Source organism: Cryptomeria japonica, chromosome 1 (genome assembly GCF_030272615.1).
Source record: "Cryptomeria japonica chromosome 1, Sugi_1.0, whole genome shotgun sequence".
In the NCBI taxonomy this organism is placed as follows: domain Eukaryota; kingdom Viridiplantae; phylum Streptophyta; class Pinopsida; order Cupressales; family Cupressaceae; genus Cryptomeria; species Cryptomeria japonica.
Genome location: NC_081405.1, coordinates 560,316,478 through 560,342,017, shown reverse-complemented (window position 1 = coordinate 560,342,017; position 25,540 = coordinate 560,316,478). Strand labels below are relative to the sequence as shown.

At 33.7% G+C, this 25,540-nt stretch overlaps 1 long non-coding RNA gene across 4 annotated transcripts in view; it reads left to right on the top strand.

Annotated features, from left to right (window-relative positions):
* The first annotated feature begins 5,450 nt into the window (after positions 1-5,450).
* Positions 5,451-25,540, top strand: part of LOC131071832 (uncharacterized) — a 77,230-nt gene continuing 57,140 nt past the window's right edge. For all 4 annotated transcript variants that reach the window (XR_009112599.2, XR_009372355.1, XR_009372356.1 and 1 more), the window contains exons 1-2: positions 5,451-5,826; positions 11,996-12,108. This is a non-coding gene — a long non-coding RNA (uncharacterized LOC131071832). The remainder of the gene's footprint in view (positions 5,827-11,995; positions 12,109-25,540) is intronic.

The following is a 25,540-nucleotide window of genomic DNA, read 5'->3' as shown; positions in this document are numbered from 1 at the left end:
GCCGAAGTCACATCTTCACCTTGCTTCACAACTTTGTTCCAAGTTGGGATCTTACAAATTTATAGATGGGGTAAGTTTTAAATTGTTTTGTTCTATTAGGGATGTAGAAGTATCCTATGTGGAACATCTTCCAAGTCATGGGGACCTCTTTGTCTAGTTGAGTTTGAACTCCTTTTAGAAGACAGGAATCTTGCAGAACAACAACATTCTATGCACATGGGCATCCTCATGGAGAGGATAGTTGTTAGTCCAATAATCTAGAAACTCCTAAAATATGGTGGGAAGTGTGACATTTAATGACTTGCCCCTAGAGAAAAGTATGCTAGGTGGAGGGTAGAATAGCTCACTAAAGGATCCATGCCTATTTGATTGAGGGGATCATAAATTTATTGCTAAATATCTTGAAAGTGAATGTTCAAGAATCTTATTCATCTCCTCTCCAAAAGAAAGAAGAAAAGCAAATGCCTATTCAATTTAATAATAATAAAGGTATAAGTAGAGACTCTTCTTTTTTAAAGATGAAATACTAAAAATTAGGATACTTCCTATTGCTAAATAATAAAATATAACAAATATATAGAAAGATGAAATAAAAAAAGTACGCGAGGAAGAGATGTGGAGAGGGTAGAGGAAGTGGGTATCTTGAGAGAATTAGAAACTTAAGTAAGAGCATGCACATGGATTTTACAATCTTTTGAAAGTTACTATTGTCATTGCTACTCACTTCTCACCAAAACTACCAAGGTAAGAAAAGAAATAATCATAAGCACATTTGAAAGCATAAAAAATTTGTATTGTTAAAAATTTATTGTGTTCTATTTGAATTGCTAGGTATATTTGCTTTAGTTTCCTTATATTACATATTTCTGAAAAATGATTGATGATTTTTACTTATTTTTGGTTGGAACAATGTTGATAATATTTCTAAAAGTTTTGATTAAGTTAAATGATTTTTTTTTTAGTCTGTGTACTTGTCATCACTAATATTTACGGGCCAAATTATAGAGCATCATGTTACCATTATATGTTGTTTTTAAGATTTAGTGTTTTCTCTATCACTACTCTTACAAATGAATTATTTTAATCAATTGTATAAACATACATACAAAATATAAATTATTATAACAAATCCATTACACATCTAAAAAAAGTAATATTAATTAATATTATATAAAAATCATAATATAATAATCAAATTACACACAAATTAATTAAAATATGAAAAAAATTAATACCTAAAAGCTACTAATTTGTTTAAATATGTACTGAAATACCTAGCATTGAGAGAATGTTCTAACCAACCTACAGCGGTATTGAAAAAATGTTCGAAACTAACCTACATACAACGGTAAAGACAATTCAAATCAAACATACAACGGTAATGAAATTCTCGTTCAATTACATCACATACCCTCCACAAATCATCTTCCTTCATCTTCTGTAGCTTGTCCTTCAATTTCAATTTTCCCTCGAGTATATTCTCCTCTTCTTCACCCCAAACAAACCCTGAAAACTGCAAAACATTCCTCTTAAAATGATAAGCCTTTCCGCGCCTTCCATAAAGAAGTCATTTCAACACCTCTGGTGAGCTTGGATAGTTTATATGCCACATTTGGAGTGTTCTTAAGCTGTCTGCCTTTGCCCTGTTCAATGATGAATTCTCTGGAGCTATCCCTAATGGTGGAAGGATCAAAGTTTTTACAGGCTTCTTTTCTCTCACAGGCCGATCCAGCGGAGTAGTGGGCAGGCGTTGAAAGTAAATCCTCAGTTTTCTCCTCTCTGAATTCTTCAGCCATATCGAGATTCGAACGAATTCAAAATTTGTAAGCTAATACATAATTTATTTACTGTCATAGATCATTTATTGTTTTGATTTGTTACACCAAGATGCGTTAATCACGTTTATGAACAATATTTAACTCTGAAAACTCCCTGGTTCATCTGTTCATGATGTTTATCTATTATTTGTTTTTTCGTTTTTCACATTCTGGCTGGTAAAAGATGAAGAGGCAAAACAGAGGATCAGAAAATAGCAACCAAATGAGATCAAATACCCTCTTCCAGGTAATTCTTTGTAGAGTTTACTTCGGTTTGACGCAGGGGGATAGAAAAGCTAAGGTTTGGGGGGATTCAGAATCAGTCGTACGGTTCAACCTTTTTCAGAAATCCCCCCTCAGATAGTGACCAATTTCCCCCTATAGACAGTAGGGCATTGTCGTCGCCCTACCGGGAGCAGACCAATGAAATACATTTCCCAGGTTATCACTCACCCAACCACCATAGAATTGTAGGGTTAATGGCATCAGTTCATGCGAGCAGATGAAGCAACAGAGTAATGTATCGTTTACCCTGCCTAGTAAAATTGTGCAGTGATAAACACCCTATGAAATTTAATAATAGATCGCTCAAAATGGCATGATTTAATTCTTTGCATTAATTTTGGCTATCTTGGCATTCTGCTTGATTGAATTCATGAGGCTAGGGCACAAAAGCGCCTCTACACATTCTTGGATAGATGTAGGGCAATAATATCCAGCAAATGTAACCCTAATCACTTTCTACTTTCCACCATTGAAAACTATTTCAAAATCGCATTAAAACCTTGTATAACAAGAGCTGCATAGGAGTCCCTGCCATCGCAATAAATTTGAGATTTGTAACAATGCTGGGGTGACAGTTACAGTTGCAAGCTACATCAGGCAATTGCAAGTGTTTTTGCGAATGCTGGAGGGGAGAAGCAAACTTTGCACTGGATGTAACTTATTTGGCATAATATGCCATTAATTTTCATGTGGGCTGGGAGGTAACAGCAATGCTGATATTGGATATAGCCCTAAATAGTATGAACTTTTACAAGTATCCCAAACTTAAGATTCACATTTAAAACTTGTTTGAATGTAAATCTATAGAATGAGACAAAACCATAAGTTCAATGCATAGTAGCATTCCATTTACATGGCACCCAGATAGCAAATTGAAGTTTTAAATAAAATTTAGTAAATGTGTTACTATGCTGTACATTTTATTATAGAAGTAATTCCTATGCTGTACATTTTATTCACAGAATTATTTTTGAGCATTGTTTACCAATTAACTATGCTGTACATATTAATGACAAAACTAGTACACTGATTTGAAGAAGAGAAAATTGAGTCAACTCAGTTTTTAAATACTGTGTTGTGGCTGCGTAAACAATAGATTCGCTAAATTTGATTACTTTCAGAACCAGATTCCATGTTTGAGAGTCCAAAATTCATGGCAGAATATGAATATGTGTTCTAAAAATCTAATAAGGTTGTCAGAGTTTTATTAGAGTCAATGTTCTTGGAGGAAACAGACATAACTGATAAGGTATCAAATTTGAGGGAATTGTGTAATTTCAATTGACTATGCTCAGTATGGCATTTGCCTTTGCTGGATCAGTTTCATTGTGTTCTTTGAGCTTCTGCATTTACAAACCTATAAAATTAACAAAATTAAGGCATTAACGGCTTGGCTTTCTAACCTGCAGAAGCAAATCTTTCTAATCTGCAAAGTTTCGTAACGTCAGGAACTTTTTCAATTGAATGATGCCCAAAGCAAGCAAAACATTTATAGTATTCAAATAAATCACAAATCACTTGATGGAAATGAAATAAAATCATCTACGGCTGAGCTCAAATCTGGGAAATGATATATTAAATATTTCAATGTAAGCTGTTTATTCAAAACTCTTCATGATATCTTAACTAGTTAACAAATAAATTTCATGCATTCGATCTACTCAGATTCTACCAGGAATAAAACTGTATACCTCATGAAGTCATGAAGTCAGGATCAAAATGTTGTAGGATAATCTATACGTCCAAAAGTGTTTGTTTCCAAAACCGGCAGAAATTATAAGGGCAGGAAAAAGACTCCCGCAGATAGATTTGTCTAAGAAAGGAAGGAAATCAATTTTGTTAATAGGTTGCAAAGGAGACAAGAATCGATGAAGCCGACACGTTTACTTCTCTGCAGAATGCCACAGAAGCATAGCGCTACATGCAGGGGACAAGTGGCCACGGGAAAATAAATCATGAAATTATTGCCTTCACCGAAGATTTTTGTTAAATGGAAAAAAGGGGAAAACATTGGGTAAAAGCTAAGTAGCCAATCACAAAACAGAAATAATTATCCTAAAAAGCACTTTAATAGGAAAATTGCTTAAAACTATAGGATAACCATTTTGTGCAGAGCTGAATTAATTGAAATGGTCAGAGTGAAAACATTAGTCTCCGCCTAAAGGCAGGGACTAATAATCTTCAAGTAGTGAAAGATATTTGATAGTATCAACTGTGTTCTTAATTCTGTTCTTTTCACAGGAGAAAACAATCAGCCAATCACTGAACCCAAGCCTGAACCACCACATAGCTTTTATGATTTCTGTTCGGGTTGTCATCTGTGTAGACAACAGCAATTTAGGTTTATTAAAGACTTTTCCACAGTCCTAGAGATTTTAGGAGTTCAATGCTTTGGGACATTCCCACCAGGTATCAAACCAGAGACTTCATCCAATGAGTACATCTTACCAGTCTTTCTAGTTCAATTGAAAGTGGTCTTCATAGTTCAGACATATCTTATATTATTTTCTTTGAGTACACCTTGATTTTCTTTGCACCTGCACACACATTGATTCTTTAAGTCTGGGGTCAAAGGTGGTTGATGTTTTCAATTTTAATCATGTAAATTACTGGCAGGACAGGAAATGATAGGGAGCTGGGAGTTGTAAATATTTTATTTTCATGTCATATCACCTGCTATTTTCTTGTCTTATTTGAGAGTGTAAAAGGAAAAAAGAAATAGCTCAAATTCATAACCTGTCTTTTGAGTGAAAAAAATGTGGAAGAGAATCTTCTCCTTATGTGTACGAAGCCAAAAGGATACAAGGTTTGATGGCAGATTTCTGTACAAGATTCTACAAGGTAAATTTTAGCTCACTACAGTATATTTTCTTTAAATCATATAAATTATGTGAAAAAATGGTCATGACAATTCTTCATTGGCTAGGCAATAAGCACTCGGCTGTGTTAAACTGACTCGTTTACCAGTCATGGTATAACTCCTAACTGTATCAGGGTGTGGTCTAATACCTTTACCAGTCATGGTATAATACCTTTGCCAACCACTTTTCTATGGGTCTGGACTCTGGAGTCCCTTAACTCCAGGTTGTCGAGGAAAGAGTGTCGTAATTAATTAAAATATGAAAAAAATTAATACCTAAAAGCTACTAATTTGTTTAAATATGTACTGAAATTCCTAGCATTGAGAGAATGTTCTAACCAACCTACAGCGGTATTGAAAAAATGTTTGAAACTAACCTACATACAACGGTAAAGAAAATTCAAATCAAACATACAACGGTAATGAAACTCTCGTTCAATTACATCACATACCCTCCACAAATCATCTTCCTTCATCTTCTTAGCTTGTCCTTCAATTTCAATTTTCCCTTGAGTATATTCTCCTCTTCTTCACCCCAAACAAACCCTGAAAACTGCAAAACATTCCTCTTAAAATGATAAGCCTTTCCGCGCCTTCCATAAAGAAGTCATTTCAACACCTCTGGTGAGCTTGGATAGTTTATATGCCACATTTGGAGTGTTCTTAAGCTGTGTGCCTTTGCCCTGTTCAATGATGAATTCTCTGGAGCTATCCCTAATGGTGGAAGGATCAAAGGTTTTTACAGGCTTCTTTTCTCTCACAGGCCGATCCAGCGGAGTAGTGGGCAGGCGTTGAAAGTAAATCCTCAGTTTTCTCCTCTCTGAATTCTTCAGCCATATCGAGATTCGAACGAATTCAAAATTTGTAAGCTAATACATAATTTATTTACTGTCATAGATCATTTATTGTTTTGATTTGTTACACCAAGATGCGTTAATTACGTTTATGAACAATATTTAACTCTGAAAACTCCCTGGTCCATCTGTTCATGATGTTTATCTATTATTTGTTTTTTCGTTTTTCACATTCTGGCTGGTAAAAGATGAAGAGGCAAAACGGAGGATTGGAAAATAGCAACCAAATGAGATCAAATACCCTCTTCCAGGTAATTCTTTGTAGAGTTTACTTCGGTTTGACGCAGGGGGATAGAAAAGCTAAGGTTTGGGGGGATTCAGAATCAGTCGTACGGTTCAACCTTTTTCAGAAATCCCCCCTCAGATAGTGACCAATTTCCCCCTATAGACAGTAGGGAATTGTCGTCGCCCTACCGGGAGCAGACCAATGAAATACATTTCCCAGGTTATCACTCACCCAACCACCATAGAATTGTAGGGTTAATGGCATCAGTTCACGCGAGCAGATGAAGCAACAGAGTAATGTATCGTTTACCCTGCCTAGTAAAATTGTGCAGTGATAAACACCCTATGAAATTTAATAATAGATCGCTCAAAATGGCATGATTTAATTCTTTGCATTAATTTTGGCTATCTTGGCATTCTGCTTGATTGAATTCATGAGGCTAGGGCACAAAAGCGCCTCTACACATTCTTGGATAGATGTAGGGCTATAATATCCAGGAAATGTAACCCTAATCACTTTCTACTTTCCATCATTGAAAACTATTTCAAAATCGCATTAAAACCTTGTATAACAAGAGCTGCATAGGAGTCCCTGCCATCGCAATAAATTTGAGATTTGTAACAATGCTGGGGTGACAGTTACAGTTGCAAGCTACATCAGGTAATTGCAAGTGTTGTTGCGAATGCTGGAGGGGAGAAGCAAACTTTGCACTGGATGTAACTTATTTGGCATAATATGCCATCAATTTTCAAGTGGGCTGGGAGGTAACAGCAATGCTGATATTGGATATAGCCCTAAATAGTATGAACTTTTACAAGTATCCCAAACTTAAGATTCACATTTAAAACTTGTTTGAATGTAAATCTATAGAATGAGACAAAACCATAAGTTCAATGCATAGTAGCATTCCATTTACATGGCACCCAGATAGCAAATTGAAGTTTTAAATAAAATTTAGTAAATGTGTTACTATGCTGTACATTTTATTATAGAAGTAATTCCTATGCTGTACATTTTATTCACAGAATTATTTTTGAGCATTGTTTACCAATTAACTATGTTGTACATATTAATGACAAAACTAGTACACTGATTTGAAGAAGAGAAAATTGAGTCAACTCAGTTTTTAAATACTGTGTTGTGGCTGCGTAAACAAGAGATTCGCTAAATTTGATTACTTTCAGAACCAGATTCCATGTTTGAGAGTCCAAAATTCATGGCAGAATATGAATGTGTGTTCTAAAAATCTAATAAGGTTGTCAGAGTTTTATTTGGAGGAAACAGACATAACTGATAAGGTATCAAATTTGAGGGAATTGTGTAATTTCAGTTGACTATGCTCAGTATGGCATTTGCCTTTGCTGGATCAGTTTCATTGTGTTCTTTGAGCTTCTGCATTTACAAACCTATAAAATTAACAAAATTAAGGCATTAACGGCTTGGCTTTCTAACCTGCAGAAGCAAATCTTTCTAATCTGCAAAGTTTCGTAACGTCAGGAACTTTTTCAATTGAATGATGCCCAAAGCAAGCAAAACATTTATAGTATTCAAATAAATCACAAATCACTTGATGGAAATAAAATAAAATCATCTACGGCTGAGCTCAAATCTGGGAAATGATATATTAAATATTTCAATGTAAGCTGTTTATTCAAAACTCTACATGATATCTTAACTAGTTAACAAATAAATTTCATGCATTCCATCTACTCAGATTCTACCAGGAATAAAACTGTATACCTCATGAAGTCATGAAGTCAGGATCAAAATGTTGTAGGATAATCTATACGTCCAAAAGTGTTTGTTTCCAAAACCGGAAGAAATTATAAGGGCAGGAAAAAGACTCCCGCAGATAGATTTGTCTAAGAAAGGAAGGAAATCAATCTTGTTAATAGGTTGCAAAGGAGACAAGAATCGATGAAGCCGACACGTTTACTTCTCTGCAGAATGCCACAGAAGCATAGCGCTACATGCAGGGGACAAGTGACCACAGGAAAATAAATCATGAAATTATTGCCTTCACCGAAGATTTTTGTTAAACGGGAAAAAGGGGAAAACATTGGGTAAAAGCTAAGTAGCCAATCACAAAACAGAAATAAAAATCCTAAAAAGCACTTTACTAGGAAAATTGCTTAAAACTATAGGATAACCATTTTGTGCAGAGTTGAATTAATTGAAATGGTCAGAGTGAAAACATTAGCCTCCACCTAAAGGCAGGGACTAATAATCTTCAAGTAGTGAAAGATATTTGATAGTATCAACTGTGTTCTTAATTCTGTTCTTTTCACAGGAGAAAACAATCAGCCAATCACTGAACCCAAGCCTGAACCACCACATAGCTTTTATGATTTCTGTTTGGGTTGTCATCTGTGTAGACAGCAGCAATTTAGTTTTATTTAAGACTTTTCCACAGTCCTAGAGATTTTAGGAGTTCAATGCTTTGGGACATTCCCACCAGGTATCAAACCAGAGACTTCATCCAATGAGTACATCTTACCAGTCTTTCTAGTTCAATTGAAAGTGGTTTTCATAGTTCAGACATATCTTATATTATTTGTATAACAGTGTCCGTCTTACACCTTGATTTTCTTTGCACCTGCACACACATTGATTCTTTAACTCTGGGGTCAAAGGTGGTTGATGTTTTCAATTTTAATCATGTAAATTATTGGCAGGACAGGAAATGATAGGGAGCTGGGAGTTGTAAATATTTTATTTTCATGTCATCACCTGCTATTTTCTTGTCTTATTTGAGAGTGTAAAAGGAAAAAAGAAATAGCTCAAATTCATAACCTGTCTTTTGAGTGAAAAAAATGTGGAAGAGAATCTTCTCCTTATGTACGAAGCCAAAAGGATATAAGGTTTGATGGCAGATTTCTGTACAAGATTCTACAAGGTAAATTTTAGCTCACTACAGTATATTTTCTTTAAATCATATAAATTATGTGAAAAAATGGTCATGACAATTCTTCATTGGCTAGGCAATAAGCACTCAGCTGTGTTAAACTGACTCGTTTACCAGTCATGGTATAACTCCTAACTGTATCAAGGTGTGGTCTAATACCTTTGCCAACCACTTTTCTATGGGTCTGGACTCTGGAGTCCCTTAACTCCAGGTTGTCGAGGAAAGAGTGTCGTAATTATCACACTATAAATATACAATCAATTGAGAGCAAAATATACAGTTACCTGCTTAGAGGAAAAATTTATTTGATACCACAGTAGGGACAAACGACCAAGAAAAGAAAATACATTCTTAAATGTTTCACCAAGAAGTTTGTTTGACTGAGCTGAAATAACATAATGAATGACAATTCTGAGAAAAAAAATTTAAATAAAATATGGCCACCATGGTCATGCAAACTATAAATGTGCCAACTAATTATAAAATACATTTTTACGTCAAGAGAAGAGAACTCAACCCAAACAAGCGGCCATCTTGGATTCTTTTCTCTGACAGTTCAAACTCTTTTTGACATCTAATAATCAATAATGAATTTGAAAGGAATCTTTAGAAAGAATTTGGTGCCCTTTGCATTGCATTTGCTAGCCAGAAATATAGTAATCCTCTTCCTATGTACATTGAATGCCTTCGTAAGAGAAAGAATAATAGACCAAGCCTATTGAGAACAGCCCTAACCTCACATCCATGACTGTCTCAAAGTTTAATCTCCAAATCGTCATGAACAATTGTGAATCTCATAATTACAAGAATAAGAATCTGTAGATTCAGTAAACAAATACATGGAGTCAACATTATATCACTTCAGTAGAACCCAGAATGAAAAAACATGACTCATTGAAAGAAATAAGAAAAATTCAAAGAGAGTCTAATAACATACTTCAAATATAATCATTGTCAGAAGTCCAAACTATAACTTTAATATGAGAGGAAAATTTCCAATATTGAGATTTACAGATTCAAAGACATGAATGTTTGTCAGCAATTGTTAACTTCAATTAAGATATAGTAAGGCAACAGTAAGTAGCCTGTAAGCTGTTGTCTCTTTCTTCATGACAATAGTGAGGCAACAGTGAGTAGCCTGTAAAAAAAAAATCATTTTCTGAAATAGGATATAATAATAATTAAATTAAAATATAAATAAATCAACTGGAAAATCTGTAATGATAAAAGGAGCAGAATAGACTGAGTTCGTCACACAATAAGATTAGCAGAAAATACTATAGTTCTGGAAATAATTGTTATGACAAATATGGAATCCTATAATGCTAGTTTGTGCTTTTAAGGCGGATTGATTCATAAGTGGTGGTGTAGTAAACATAGTGGCAATCGAAGCAAGGTAAGGCATTTGACCAGAATAAGAATAAATCAATCAAGAAAGTAGAGAAATCTGATCTCAGTAAATAAGGTTCACGCCATACAGCCAGAGTGCAATATAAATTAATTGGTTAATCTCAAATTGGGGACATTACAATTGGTAATAGAGTCTCGTTCCTAGCAGCCCGAGGGACAAACAGTAGTTAAAGCAACTAACGAATATCTTTCCTATTTATAGCAAGAGTTAAGAGCAGATGTAAAAGAGGGTTTATGATGAAATCCAAAGGGACTTCGAGAGCAGGTCCTTAAGCATATATTAGAGCAGATCTAGAGCAGTCATAGAGTAGAGAAATATGAAGAGTATTTCAAATTTGTTTTGAAGCATATTGGAGCAGATCTATGGGACATATTGAGCAAATGTTTGAAGCATATTGGAGAAAATTTATGACACACATATGAGCAGCAAGGTGAGGTTAGGCCCCCTTCCCGGCTCATGGGAGCAAAAGGGTGGGGTTGGACCTTATTCTTGGTTCTCAGTGGCTTATGAGCAGCAAGGCGGGGTTAGGCCCTGTTCCCAGCTCATGGGAGTAAAAAAGTGAGGTTAGGCTCTCTTTCTGACTCTAAGTGGATTACAAGTAGCAAGGTGCAATTAAGACCCCTTCCTATCTTATGGGAGCAAAAAGATGGGTTTAGGCCTTTTTTTTTGGCTCTAAGTGGATTATAAGCGGTTAGTAGCTTATTTGGCATGCACGTGGCATTCTGGGTCATTACGGCGAGTTGTTATGTAGTCAATATTTAAATTAGGGAATTGAGGATTAGGGTTGAGGATTAACTCTTCCCTCTTAAGGTATGCAAGACTTTAGATTAATAGGGATTAAGGATGACGACATCCCAATAAAAAACTATTAAATGAGGGAAGTTTTACAAAGGAAGGGCACTCAAGGAAGAGTTGTTAAGCATAACTTAAACAAGGTATCGAGGTTAAGGGTAAAAAAAAATGTATTGAGGAATTGACAAACCTTGGGGAGTTTGAAGTGGCTTGGAAATGGTACTCGGAGATAAAGGCCCGTAACTTTGACAAGAAACACTAAGAAAATATTTTGTTATATAAAAATAAATTGGATTGTTTGCCCGACCAAAATGAATAGGAATCAAAGATCTTCTTATAGATTATCTTTACTATAAAAACTAATGGACTATTTACCCTACTAGAATGAATAGGAATCACAGATCTTACTATAGGTTATCTTTACTCAAATAATTAATGGATTGTTTTCCCTATTTGAACATCTAAACAAATAGGAATTGTAGAATGTTTATATATAGACAGTTGATTATATTACGATAATAATAATATAAAATAGTCATCTACCTTTGAAGTTGTCAGCCTTGGTTTATTCATCCTTAGTATTATTATCTTTGTTGCTTTTGACGTGGTTTACTCTCTATACAATTGCGATGATAATAGTGAGCATTACATGTTAGATCTAGGATGTAATTCAATGTTTTGATAAAATTAGTATAAATTTGTAGATAATAAGTTTTAGATTTGACCCCTTCAAAGGATATTTTTCACTTATTCTTTAAGTTTTCATACTGTGTTTTATTTTTCTTGAGAACAAATATTTTGATTTGTTTTAATTTCTTATAGATTGACTCATATTTATGTTTCAGCCATTCATGGCACAGACATTGGATTCATGGGTGGGCCCATTTGTCATGTTGGTATTAACACTTCTCACAGGCCATTGACAACTGAGGATTAGTGAGCTGCATCACCAACTTAGGTTTTTCCTTTTTCCCTTTTCTTTTTCCTTATATTATAAACCTAGGGTGTGGAATTTTGTCTTTTGCATGCATTTTTGTATTTAATTTATTTTATTTTAAGTACTTTTTTGTCAAATTGTTATGATTGACAATCAACTACTAGGATTTTCCATGGATGGTAATAATTACAAGGAAGTTGTTATCATTGAAGTTGATGTGTTTGGTGAGGTTGACATGAAACATAGTATGTACATGTGCTTGATGTTTTAGATTGTTTTCATGATCACTTTGTGTGACCACCATGCTTTGTTCTATGTATTTTTTGTTTATACCCTTCTATGATGAACTTTTAAAAGTAATTTTATAGATTTGGGGTCTTTAATATTGGTATGCATTTCATTACTTTATTTTGTTGCTTTGAATATAAATGAACTACAATAAAAATCGAGATTGATAGATTAAATCATTATGTGATAATTTATTACATTATAATATTCTTTCCCTTCTCTCTATAAAAGATGTCCTACACACATCTGTTTTGTCTAACAGACTGAAAACCCTTTAAAAGAACATTTCTCATATTGACTATGATACAAATCTAATTGTGAGAGAGAGCCTAATCTGCAACAAGTACTCCCTTGACCATAATCTAAGCAAGCAATAACAAATTCAAACATGTTTATTTTTATTTTCCAAAACAAAACTTATCTTACAGTTTGCTATGCTGCAAACATCATTTACATTCTATTGCTACTCTACAAAACAAAACTCTCTATGTCATGAAGTATTAAGAAGGAAAATTGTTGTTCTTTTATTGAAACTGGAAGGATTGTTGATACAAATCTGAAAATGCTTCTAAAATCTGAGTTACAATGTGCTTCATCCTGGAAGAGCTTGGAAAAGCTACAATACTAGCTAAGAGAAAGAAAAGAACTAGGAAATAATATAATAGAAGCCTTGAGAGTAACTGAAGAGAAGTTGATGAAGAACTGTTTGTGCCTCTTGGGACTGAGCTCCAACTGATTGTCCTTTCTTGCTTCTATCTTTACCTTGCATGATTGATTCATCCTGGGTCGAATTTGGTGAAGAATGAGATAGAAAAAGGCCTATAATAGCTGCAAACTGAGAGTTCGTGGACCCAAACCTCTCCTTGACCCATGCATTATCCATGTGGGCTCCTAAATTGATGACAAACTGCTGCATCATCTTCCAAAATCCCCATTTCAGGCCTCAAACTAAAAGCTACACCTTTTCCTCCAAAACTGATCACAAATTGATTGTCCTATGCTATCAAGTGGTTGCGTTATCCTTGATTTAATTAATGATCTAGGATCTTGTTGACTTAACCAAGAGTTTTCTTTAGTCTTCTTTTCTCTCAACACTCTTAAATCATTATCTTTATACTCATTATAAGGCTATGGACTATCTTTTAGACCTTTTAATTGCTGACAAAAAGATAAACTAGGATGATATAACCGCCCCTAAAAGGTTGCTCTGTGAAATGTCTTTTATTGGGACCGTTATAACAATATTGTTGCTCAATACCCTAGAAGCCTTGTCTTAAATCTTTTCACTAGTTTTGACTTTGCCCTCTATAATGTTCCCTACTAGGTCTAGGCTTGTTTTAACCAAAATTAAGCTAATTCAATATACTTATGACTTAAACTAAGTTGTTTAGGAGACAAATCTATCTTAACATGAATCAAACCAGTGATAACATAATCTTTTTCCCGGTATTGAATTGATAATTCAATCTGATTTATAGTCTCATATTTATTTGTTTATTCAAATTCCTATTGCTATATATATATATATACTCTATGTTTTACTATAGAGTAGTCCTAACAGATATTATATTAATTATAATCATTATAGTAATATCTATTATCATAACAATATCTATATTTATAACCCTTATATTATTCCTTATTCTGATTGGAATATGTATATATATATATAAATGAATAACATTACCAATAATTTATGTACTTGCTAATTACCTATTCTATAAATTATTAATACTATCATTGGTTAAAATATTGGTTATTAATATATTTAGTAGCTAGTAATGGCAGACAAAACTGACGCATGACAGATTTGGTTTGCCACTGTCATGAAATTATGTATTACCATAATATATATTTTAGTCTATGTTAGTATTATTATTATTATTCTGCATAAAGACAGCATGGGGCTTCATATATTAAACATACTTATCCCAAAATGCATTAATCTTCAAAGATGAATTCCCGAGTCTTTTTCCTTATTATTAATACATGCCCTCAGATTTATATCATTAATTTTCTGTAGTTTATTGACAGATTAATGATATTTTTTGACAGATTAATAAAGATAATAGACAGACTAGTATTTTTTGAACAATGATCTGATGATACTTGTATATGTTCAGAAAATACTAGTCTGTCTATTACCTTTATTGCTGATACTATATTTTAATCTCCTCATACTTTGTTGCCATTATTATTCTATTGGTATAGAGTTTTTCACGACTTTTCTCCTCTCAGTCTTTGTTTTCTAAAGCCCCCTAAATATCTTGCATGTAACCTTTCAAAGAAAGAGTTTATAGTTTCAATACACAACAATTCAGTTATGACTATTCAATAACTATATAAATCGTACCTTTTCATACTTAATAATCTTTCTTTGTATTTGTTTCAGCATAATTTCATGATGACCGTTCCCTTAATCCATAGTATGGAGACTTTAATTCTAGTTAATACTTTTAAGCAAGTCGTATGTATATATCGGATGACTATGTAATCGCTAATTAGTAATTTGCCGACTCTTCAGAAATAAACTTTGTTTATAATCTATGTAATATATATTATTAATTTAAATATTTCAAGAATATTATTAATAATTAATATTAATTAAATAATAATATTTAATAAATAAATAATTATATTTTGGTAATTAATTATTAATTAATAATAATAATTCGTTCATTTCGGATATATATAACGATCAAGGAGGGGACATCACAATCCACCCTTTCCGAAATTGCTTGTCCTCAAGCAATTGACAATTTCCTCACACTGAGTCATCTCCCAATAAAACACAATGTATACATATGTATGTATAAAGATATGAAACATACATGAAGTATACACAAAATACACATGAGTCATACACAAGATGTGAAGCATATGTGTAATATAAGTGAATGTAATTAATACATGTGACATACAAGTGAAATGCATATAACACATGAATCATATAGTGCAAAAGCATGAGTTCACATAAGTTATGAAGCACATAAAGTATGAAATATGCACATAAATTCTCTTAAGTCACGAGGCATATATGTGAGTGTATGTGGTTATGAGAGAGACACTTATGTAGAACAAGCATACGCTAGATATGAAGCAGTTGCGTGTAAAGCATACATGATATCTACAGTTAGAGAATGCACATGAGGTCAACATTCTGAAAACACATCAGTCCTGAAGTAACTATGTTTAAGATATGAAGCATTGGAGAAAGGTATATAAAATGCACATGGAATAACACATTGAAAACATATCAATCATGATGCGAAGCATATTCAAAACATTAAGCACACATTAGGAAGGTGTGTGCGACACAGTCATGCCGAAAATGTGACAAGCATGGAGCAATCACATACAATACAAGTATACATGTACACGTATAAAGCATACAATGGAGCAAACATATTGAAGACATAGTAGACACATAAATATTCACAATTTATGAAGTGCATATACATTTAAGAAAGACATACATAAGGCACGTGAATACACTTTAAAGCATGAAGTATTTCACTTAAATACATATAAGACATGTAGCATAAATCCATAAGTATATACCTATGCCTATAACCTTTTTTCTCGTCAAGGAATTGACTGTAATGATCTATGCCTATAACCTTTTTCTCATCTGTCTATGTTCTTTGTCCATTGAAATGCTCAAAACACATTCACAAGTCTAGTAATTCCTTTGTAGAAGGCTTTCATGGCCTTGAAGTTGCCTTTGTTCAATGATTTGGTATTACTTTGAGGCTTTGATACTATGGTCTGTTTCTTTGATAGTGATGTATCTTTATGACTATGTATGTAATGATCCTTGGTGAACATTTTAGGTAATGCCTCTGTGATATATGGTAGGATTGACTGTGTTCTACCATAAATGCTACAATAGTATCTTTATAATGCATCCTCTTTAATAAACACCATATACATTATACTATGACTTCAATCTTGATATCACAATGATTACCTTGTGCTCAATCCTTTATGCTGACTGTCAATCATCACTGTCATGAACTATACCTTCTGCTTCTTAGAACTGTCTTTTAAGGGCCTTTTATGACTAAGTTTGACTCCTTATGCCTTGAGAATGAACTACTCTTTACCTCTTTTGATGGTGAACTCTTGATACTTGGGCTCTTAAGCATTAATATTTCTGAGATGAATTCATTCTTTTATTCACTGTTATTTCTTATTCACTTTCAGGTCCGCTCTTTAATCATGAAGAAATTCACTGTCAACAACTTTTATATACTGCTCTATTTACTATTAAGACCTTCCCTATTTTTCTCTTGAATCCATTATTTATTTCAAAGAGACTGCAGCTTGATAATTTTACTGTCTTGTCTTGTAAAAAAATAAATGCATATATGCCATTTGACACCCATCTCTACTTTGTGAATCATCTTTGCTCTGTGTATGTTGATTAAGGTTAGCATTGGCCTTATGATTCTTGATGTTGTTGCAACGTTTATTCACTTTCACCTTTGGTATTAATCTCCAATCTGCTCAAACAAAACAAATCAATTCTACTCTTCGTCTTTCATTATGATCTAGAGCTGCTCATTGTATACCACTATCATAAACTTCTTTATTGGGTTGTATCATAGGCACTCTATGTAGGCTTCTCACACAACCCTTGTCATTCACTTTTGACCTGATCATACTATTTTTATGACTTTATCATTGTATTATCTCTTTAATGGTGATTGTGTGAGGTCTACAACAAAATTCTCTTTCATATAACCATTATAAATGAGTATTCATGCTCGTTTTCTATCCTTGGACTGTCTTCATAGCCATATATGCCTTGAAGTTGATCCTTTTATCCTTTGCTTGAGCTTTTTTCCGACTTTGAGGGTTGCAACTGTCTTTTTATTTGTTGACTTGATTCTTTTGGATGTTATGTTCTTTGTGCTACTACTGCTTCGTAAAATCATGAAGAGATTGTTGCAACAACTCTGCTTCAACAACTACAATTTTCCATAATACATGTAGCCTTCAAGTATATAACAACTCACATTACTGCTATGATTATCCTCTATTATGTCTAGGACAAAGGCTTGCTCCGTATCCTTATCATTTCACTGTGAAGATGATTCATCCTTGATCACATCTCCTTTTGTCACAATATTGACTACTTAATGCTTTGTTTAGAAATGCAACAACAATGAATACTGTTCAACTCTTCATTCTTTTGATATAGGTGCTACTCTCTCTCTGTTTTGGGTAGGGTTATGTCATTGTGTGTTTAAAGGATTCTTTTTTGATAGTGATATATGTGTTTTGCAGACTAGAATGGGCTATGCTATTGTTGTCCTTGAATGGGTTGATTCATTGCTTGCCATGGGTTGTCCCTCCATCTTTCATGGTTGCCTTTGACTACCATTTATTTGTGTATATCTCTGATTGGACTCTCTGTCTTGTAGAAGCTTCATATGGCTATCTTCACCTTGATCTTGATGTGCTTTTATGTCGAGGCTTGGAAATGAAAAATTGACTGCTATTTGCTCATGACTTAAAAAAATTATCAACAAACCTGCCCTATTCCTATGACAGTCTAATACAAGTTATCAAGCATTCTTTCCTTTAAAGGTTTAGATTGTCAAAGGTGTGAGTCCATGTTTTGAAACATGTGAACTACTCTTCATGAAATTTCATTCATTCTTTATCACAGATTTTGGAATGATTTGCTTTAAAAACAAAGAAACAAAGAGGTAAAATCCGTTATATACATGCAAAAATTAATCTCTATCATGAAACACAAAGAAGGTGTAAATGTAAAAGAAGAACTTGCATGGAGCTTGTTGAGCCTTTGCATGATATGATCCTTTGTAGTTGGCACGTGGCTTCTCTTAACCTTTTCATGCAAACTCCTTCATTGAAGAGACTAACTTCACGTTCAAACTCTTTGAAGTAACCCTTTGACTGCTCCTTCATTTTATGACTGCTCTCCTTTACGCATGGCCCATTACATAGATTAGATGACCGCCCTTTTGTGAATCTTGAGATATTTATCTTTGATGTTGTAGTAGACATGTAGAACTTTGCATGAGAACCTACTCACAACAAGAATTCATTCTCATGAAAGAACTCTGAGTAGAAATAAAATGAAGCCCTAAATGCATGAAAAACTGTAACGTCCCCTTTTGGAATTTATCTTAATTTAGTCCCGAATCAACAATTCTAACTTAAAATGAGATTTGTAATACATTCATAAATATAATTTAATGGATTCTAAATACATTTTTTACTATCATAATGCTAAGAATAATTTTAGAAGATGGAACTTATCTTGATAACTTTCCCTGATTATGCGGATCATAAACCTCCCCCATAAACTGATTATCATCTTCTTACAAACTGCTCTAGAACTCTTACAATCTCCTCATAAATCTTTCATAAAATTTCTCACTATCTACTCCTATATTATATATTGATTTCCATATGCTTAGAAATCTCTCATTGCACAACTTGTTTCACCCTTCAATGTGGAGCATCAATATAGTATTGGGTCCTTTTGATCAGTGATATAAACTTCTACGACAGAGTCTTCCTTGATCAGTAACGTTAGCTCCTCATGCATCCGTGTTTGGTATATCTACTGTCATACTGGTGCATTCATATTTGAATAAAATAAATATATAAATTCTTCTATCTTCCCCCATTGGAATGATATGGATGTCTCTTAAATAAGAAGCGAAAAGATGTAAATGTGAACAGCTGCCCTTCCGACATGAGATCACATCCCATATGACAAGATAACTGACGCTAATGATTTGTTAATTAATGTAAGCATCTATTATCTTTCCTTGGCCATGAATGTGGGAATGCTTCTACATGTATCGCTTGTTATTGAAGAGTATATTTACTTATTAATTATAATTTGATGTTCATAATTAATCATACAACTGGTCTTTGGGTTTGATAAGGCATATCGATTGATTTGATGCTGCCAACTATAATGTTAATCTATACTTTACCAAGTCGATTATTCTTTTCATCTTATAGATGTCATCTTAGGGAATATATTGCTTTATTATTCAGACCATTCTCAATGATGATATTTACCTTCATTTCCCTTAGTCCCTCTTGGTGTGTTTGTGTGTGTTACCTGATTAATACATGACCTTGTCATTAAGAAATCGTACCTCTTCATGGTAATTGATGTTTATTATCCATATATTCTTATTCATGTTTTTACTAGCATTTCCCCGCATTGACAAATGAGAGTTGGTTCCTAATATATCTCTACCCCTCAATGGAATGGTTGCTTGAGAGGGATCACATCTCTTCCAATATCCATCACACCTTTTAATTATTTATCTGTTGGATATCAATCATTGTTTGCCTCCTTGACTAAGTCAAATCTAACTAGTTTCGATTACATTGCTGACTTGTCAATATTCTAACGCTATTTATTGTCCTCTACCACCTCATGCTTGCTAATATATAACATTCATTCTGAAACGTATGTATTCTTCCTTTCATGACACGTTGCCTTGTGAATCCACTCTTGCTGAATATCACTGTCTATTGTTGAGGGGACAACCTCTGACACCAACAATTTGCTTAATATTTGATATAATACTTAACTTTATTTATTGATCAAAATGAGTGCTATTCTATTATATATATATATATTTTTAATTGGATGTTTGTTTTCTAAACTTATTTCTATATTTATTTCTAATTACATTGTTATGGGAATGAATGTTTACTTATTAATTAATTATTGATCAATTACATTTACACATTGTTATTGATCAAACATTTAAATCACTATTTTATTAATATGTAATATTTATTTATAGTATTTTCAAATATAATATTAATTTATTTTTATTTAAATATTTCAAGAATATTAATTAATAAATATTCTTAGACAATAATATTTAATAAATAAATAAATATTTAATGATTTCAAGTAATCATTTGTTGATAATTTTTATTAATTAATAATAATTACTTCATTTAGGATATAATAATGATCAAGGAGGGGACATGACAAAAACTGATGGCTTTCGACTCCAACTTCCCAGCAAATCTCAAAAGATGCTTTTTTGCCTTCATTTAATGTGAAAATACATAAATTTGGAGAGTCAAAGCTTTTAATCAAAATGAGGAGGAAATTTAATGTTTATGACTTGATATATAGGGACTAAAGATATTTTGACTATAATTTTGTTTTTCTTATATTAAAATCCCTTTAAAATGTAGACTAATAATACCAAAGAGGCTATTTTTGACTTGGAGGAAAAAAATAGGTAACAATTACTTTTAATGTTATTATTGTTTGGGACTTTTGTTCAGGTTCCTACGCCCTTTCATTCATGTTGCTTTTCTTTAAAATTAACTTTTTTTATTTTCCCATCGATTTGTCTCCCAAAGTAATGGGATGGACTATCTTCACTCTTGTTTTTCTCCAATAATGTGTCTGCCTATGGATTCTTGATATTTTTTTTCACATCCCATACCTCTTTATTTTGCTATGCCCCTCATGATTGTCTCTATCTCACACATGACATCATTAATTATTATTTACCTTTTTAAATCTTACAAATCTTCTTTCCATTCAGTACATAGACCCTAGATTGAAAGTCATTCCACACAAGAAAAATGCAGATGCCACAATGGTCCAATAGCTCATATTTAATTGCAAAATATTTTATTGTTTAATATGAGTACATATAAATGTTGAATGACAAACACTTGAGAATGAACCCTACAATATTTCAAGGCCCATCTCTAGTTGCTAAGTCATTTATAGTAGTGTTGTTCTTGAGATCGAAGCAACACAGGTGGCGAGACACTAGATATATGCTTGAATGCAGTATAAATGTCTAAAAATATGGAAAACACTTTGATATGCAATATGAACAAAAACTAGGATGAATAATTTGCTCAATTTAGGTGCATAATAAATGATTAACATTCCTTCAAGAAATTGAACAAATTTTCCTTTATGTGAACCATAGAGTATAGTCTGACTGATTAATAATAAATGCAAGAGAAAGGTCCATATCTAGATCATGTTACTTTTGTTTCTATTTTGACTGATGCAAGAGGTGTTAGTATTGATGAAAGTCCCAAAGATACTGAGAGGGGAGGGGTGAATCAATATCTAACCGGTTTACAGATTTTTTGACCTTATTAAGTATTTTACATTTCAAAATAATGTACCGGTAAACAAGAATTAATGCAGTAAATATGAACCTCGGTGTGGGAAAAATCTCGATGGGATTTGTGACCCACAATATTCACTCACTAGCCAATGAATGGATATTACTTACAATAATGTGGTGCTTGCACATGCAGGAGAGCCAACTGCTTGGAGCTCACTGCTCAAATACAAAATGGAAGTCTCACTGACTTACAAAATGGATTATGAGAATCCAATATAATGTACTGCTACAAAAAGCATCTGCTATGCCAAATTCAGTACCGGTTTAAGCTCATACTATAACCATAACCTTATACAAAATCTGCCTTAATATTCACTCTACATATCCATCATATCTATCCTCTATCATGCATATATATATGACTTACAAGATATCATACTTATATATGAGTCTTTTTACAATATGCCATGTCGACTTACAAAAAGATATTACAATTAAATACAATATGCAAAACTTGTCCCTGTCGGTTGGGATGTCGGTGAACATTATTGTCACTACCGGTAAAGTGTCTGTCGGTGTAGAGTCTGTTGGTGCCGGTGCCGGTGCCTGTCTGTGATTTACCAGATGAATACCTTAAGGTCCACAAAGTTGCCATCAATGACAACACCTTCAATCACCTTCAATTCTCATTGGAGTGTGCAATGCCAACAAGAGGATGTTACCACACTCTTTTAAGTAATGCAACTCTAGTGTCAACAAATGCAATGCTTTGATGTTATGATTCAAAATTTTTGTATTGCACCCATAGTAGAACATTTTCTATGATAAAAAATAAAATATTATTTGTTACTTTTCAATATGAATATAATGCAAAATTGCTATTGATTATTTGTTCAAAACTTAACCTACTTAAAATGTCTTTTTCTTTTAAGTGGAAATTTTGTTTATGGCCTTGTTTGAGATCTGTTTGTTTGATGCAAAACTGAAGATTCCCTAATAGGATATAAACTTCTCCTATCTCCAATGACTTTTACTTTAGGTTAGATTTTTGTCAAGGCCCATTTTGAAATCTGTTTCTGTTACAAAAGTAAAGATTCTCTAATAGGATATACACTTCTCCTTCTTCCAATGACTTTTACTTAGGTTAGAGTTTTGTCAAAGACCTTTTTGAAATCTATTTATCCGTTAAAAATTTAAAGACTCGTTTATAGCCCTTTCCTTTCTAATTCCATGGGGATTTTTTTTTGGTTTACAAGCCCTTCTAGTAAATTTAATCCATAGTTTGTGTTTTGTTGATTTGTTGAACCTGTAATTTTCTTTTCCTTTTAGCAACTAAATTATAGATTCTATGAGCTAGAAGATTACGGTTTGGTGGTTCAGCAATATGATTTGACTGGTAAGGGTAGCTTATTGTTTGCATTAAATTTGTTAGGGGCCAAAAATAGATTGCCTTGATAGAAATGATGGTTATTCCTTAAAGTCGTGTTTACTAACATCCTAAAGAAGTGTCAATAGGCCATGACCATTCTTTAAGGTTTGTGTCTCGTTTTCTTTGCATTTTTCATTTTAGTTTTTGTTTTATTTAAGAATTTATTAATTTTGATCTCAACAGTAAATTTAAAAATCAGAATTCTACAAAAAGAGCATGGAGGGTAGAGGCGGAGGAGGAGGCAGTCGAGGGAGAATTTCTTTTTCAAAAAAATTTCAATGGAGGGCAGAGGCAGATCATTAACCATTCTACAGAGCAAGTTTCCGCAAAAGCTTTCTTCATCAACCATTCTACAAATTAGGGCAAAAGATAGGGTTTCCCAATACTAATAGGAGGAGTTGGGGCAGAAACCATAAGGATGGTCAATCCAAGATTCGATATGAGAAACAAATCTTTTTTTCATCCTCCCTCCCACGTCAGTCAAAAGGCAGACAACTTATCTTTGACATTTGTTTGGTAGACATACCTAGTAGTTATCTCTCTCATGATTCCCGAGACTTCCAAACCAGGTAGCAGGAGTATCTTGGGAAGTTTTATGTAGAGTAGAGGCTACCTAGGGAGCATTGCTTAACCTTTTTGAATAATATCTAGATTGGATCGCGGGAGCATTGTCTAACTTTCCCGAACAATATCCCGATTGGATCGCGTATCGTTTGAAAGGACATTTTAGCTTATGGAACCTCTTCTTCGGGTCCAGTTATTTCATCCCCCAACGACATCCCCTTGTGTCTTCTCTATATGCCTAGAATCTTTGACCATAAGTATAAAGATAGAAAATATTCTCACATCAGGCACAAACCATAAATCAAGGGTTATTAGGGCCACTATCTTCATCGCCCTTCAAAGAGACAATGACAACTTAAAAAACCTTCAAGAGAAGTGGAAATAGACAAAACCGAGCACTCTCACTCGGAAGAGAAAGAGATGGAAGAGTGCCTCAAGATATCCTTTCCACATGCCATGCTAGAGCTTCAAATCCAGACATTGAGGAAGTATGCATTGATCGGTAAGTTCAGGTATTTTTCCCCCAATTCTGAGCTTTTAAATGCATGGGCCCAGAAACTTTGGCCGGGTTTAGATCAAATCTTTTATTGCAATTAGGTCTCTGGTTTTTTTATTGCTACATTTCACTCAAAATCTGCCATAGATTTAGTTCATAAAAATAAAGGATGTTTTTTCAAAGGGTTCGATTTATTCACTATGTTGTGGTATCTGAACTTGATCCTCAAAGTGTCATCATAAAATTTGCTCGTTTAGATTTCTTTCCCGGACCTCCCTCTTGAATACAGTGATTTAGGCCTGATAGAGATTTTGGCAAATAGATTGGGAATCTCCATTAGACATGATCTTATCCCATTTGAGAAACCACAACTCCCTGTTAGGTTTTGCCTCCTTTTTGACCTGTCAAAACCGTTGGCCAAATAAATCCTTATCTCTTCTTCCTTTGGAAGATGTTCACCAAAAATTCACTTGGATGATCCAGAAACAATCAATGCTCACTTGGAGTGCCTAGGCCATTTGATGTCGAAGTGTATGGGGGTGGATTGCAAAATCAATATGGTCTATGAGGACCAATCCTCTGAAGCCTGTCAATGTAAAGTAGATCCATATATTGTTCCCCCACTTTAGAGTAAAATTCAACCCATATCTCTCCAATCTGTGAATCCTCTCCCAGAGGAGGGGCTTGGGTTCAAAGACTCACCAATGAGGGAAAGTGTTCTCAGGAAGTGTTATTACAGGTAGGCGAGATTTTAGTTGTAACTTCCAAATTAAGAGATCACAAGGAAACACTCTTTTCAAATCAACATGTTGGTTTTAGTTGCTCTAAAATGAGACAACAATGGGATAGATATCATAGAAGCATAGGGATCAAAAAGTTTAACTTCAAATTTTAGGATATGGTACTTCCCTCTGAATTGAGCTTAGTCTCAGTATTAAAGCAATTGAGAGCAAGAGATTACAACAATACCTGGCCCAATAGGGGAAATGTTGGATTACTTTCCTTTCCACCAGAAAAGCTTAATATGTGGAATAGAGCAAAAATTACAGCCGTTTATTTCTATAACTCTTTTTTGGGGAAAAGTAATAAAGAGGAGGATCAAATGCAAGACCAAGTAGTCATCCAGTATTCTAATGGAGGGCCCACCAAGGTTACAAAATGGATTGGTAGGCATAGAATTCAATCAATAACAATAGGCCCAGATCGTCCAAGATGTCTTCCCATGTCCCGTAGAGATTCCAGGCTTTCTCCACTGGATAGTAATAGAGATGTTCTATTAAACTTTAAAGCTCCATTGTTGTGCGAATCGCAATGTAAAATCATTGAAGATCAGATTCACAAAGCTTGTTCACTGTTTTTAGATGAACAACTGGCCCAAGTAACTTATAATCTAGATATTGAGGAGCTTTTCTAAATCTATGATAATATCATAAAAAAGGACAAGCTTAAGGTGGATTCCATAAGATCCTTTCCAAAATTCCAAGACAATGGATACTTGGATCAAAATCAGGAGCAAATTTCTCTAGATCACTTCTCTGTCACTCTTCAAGA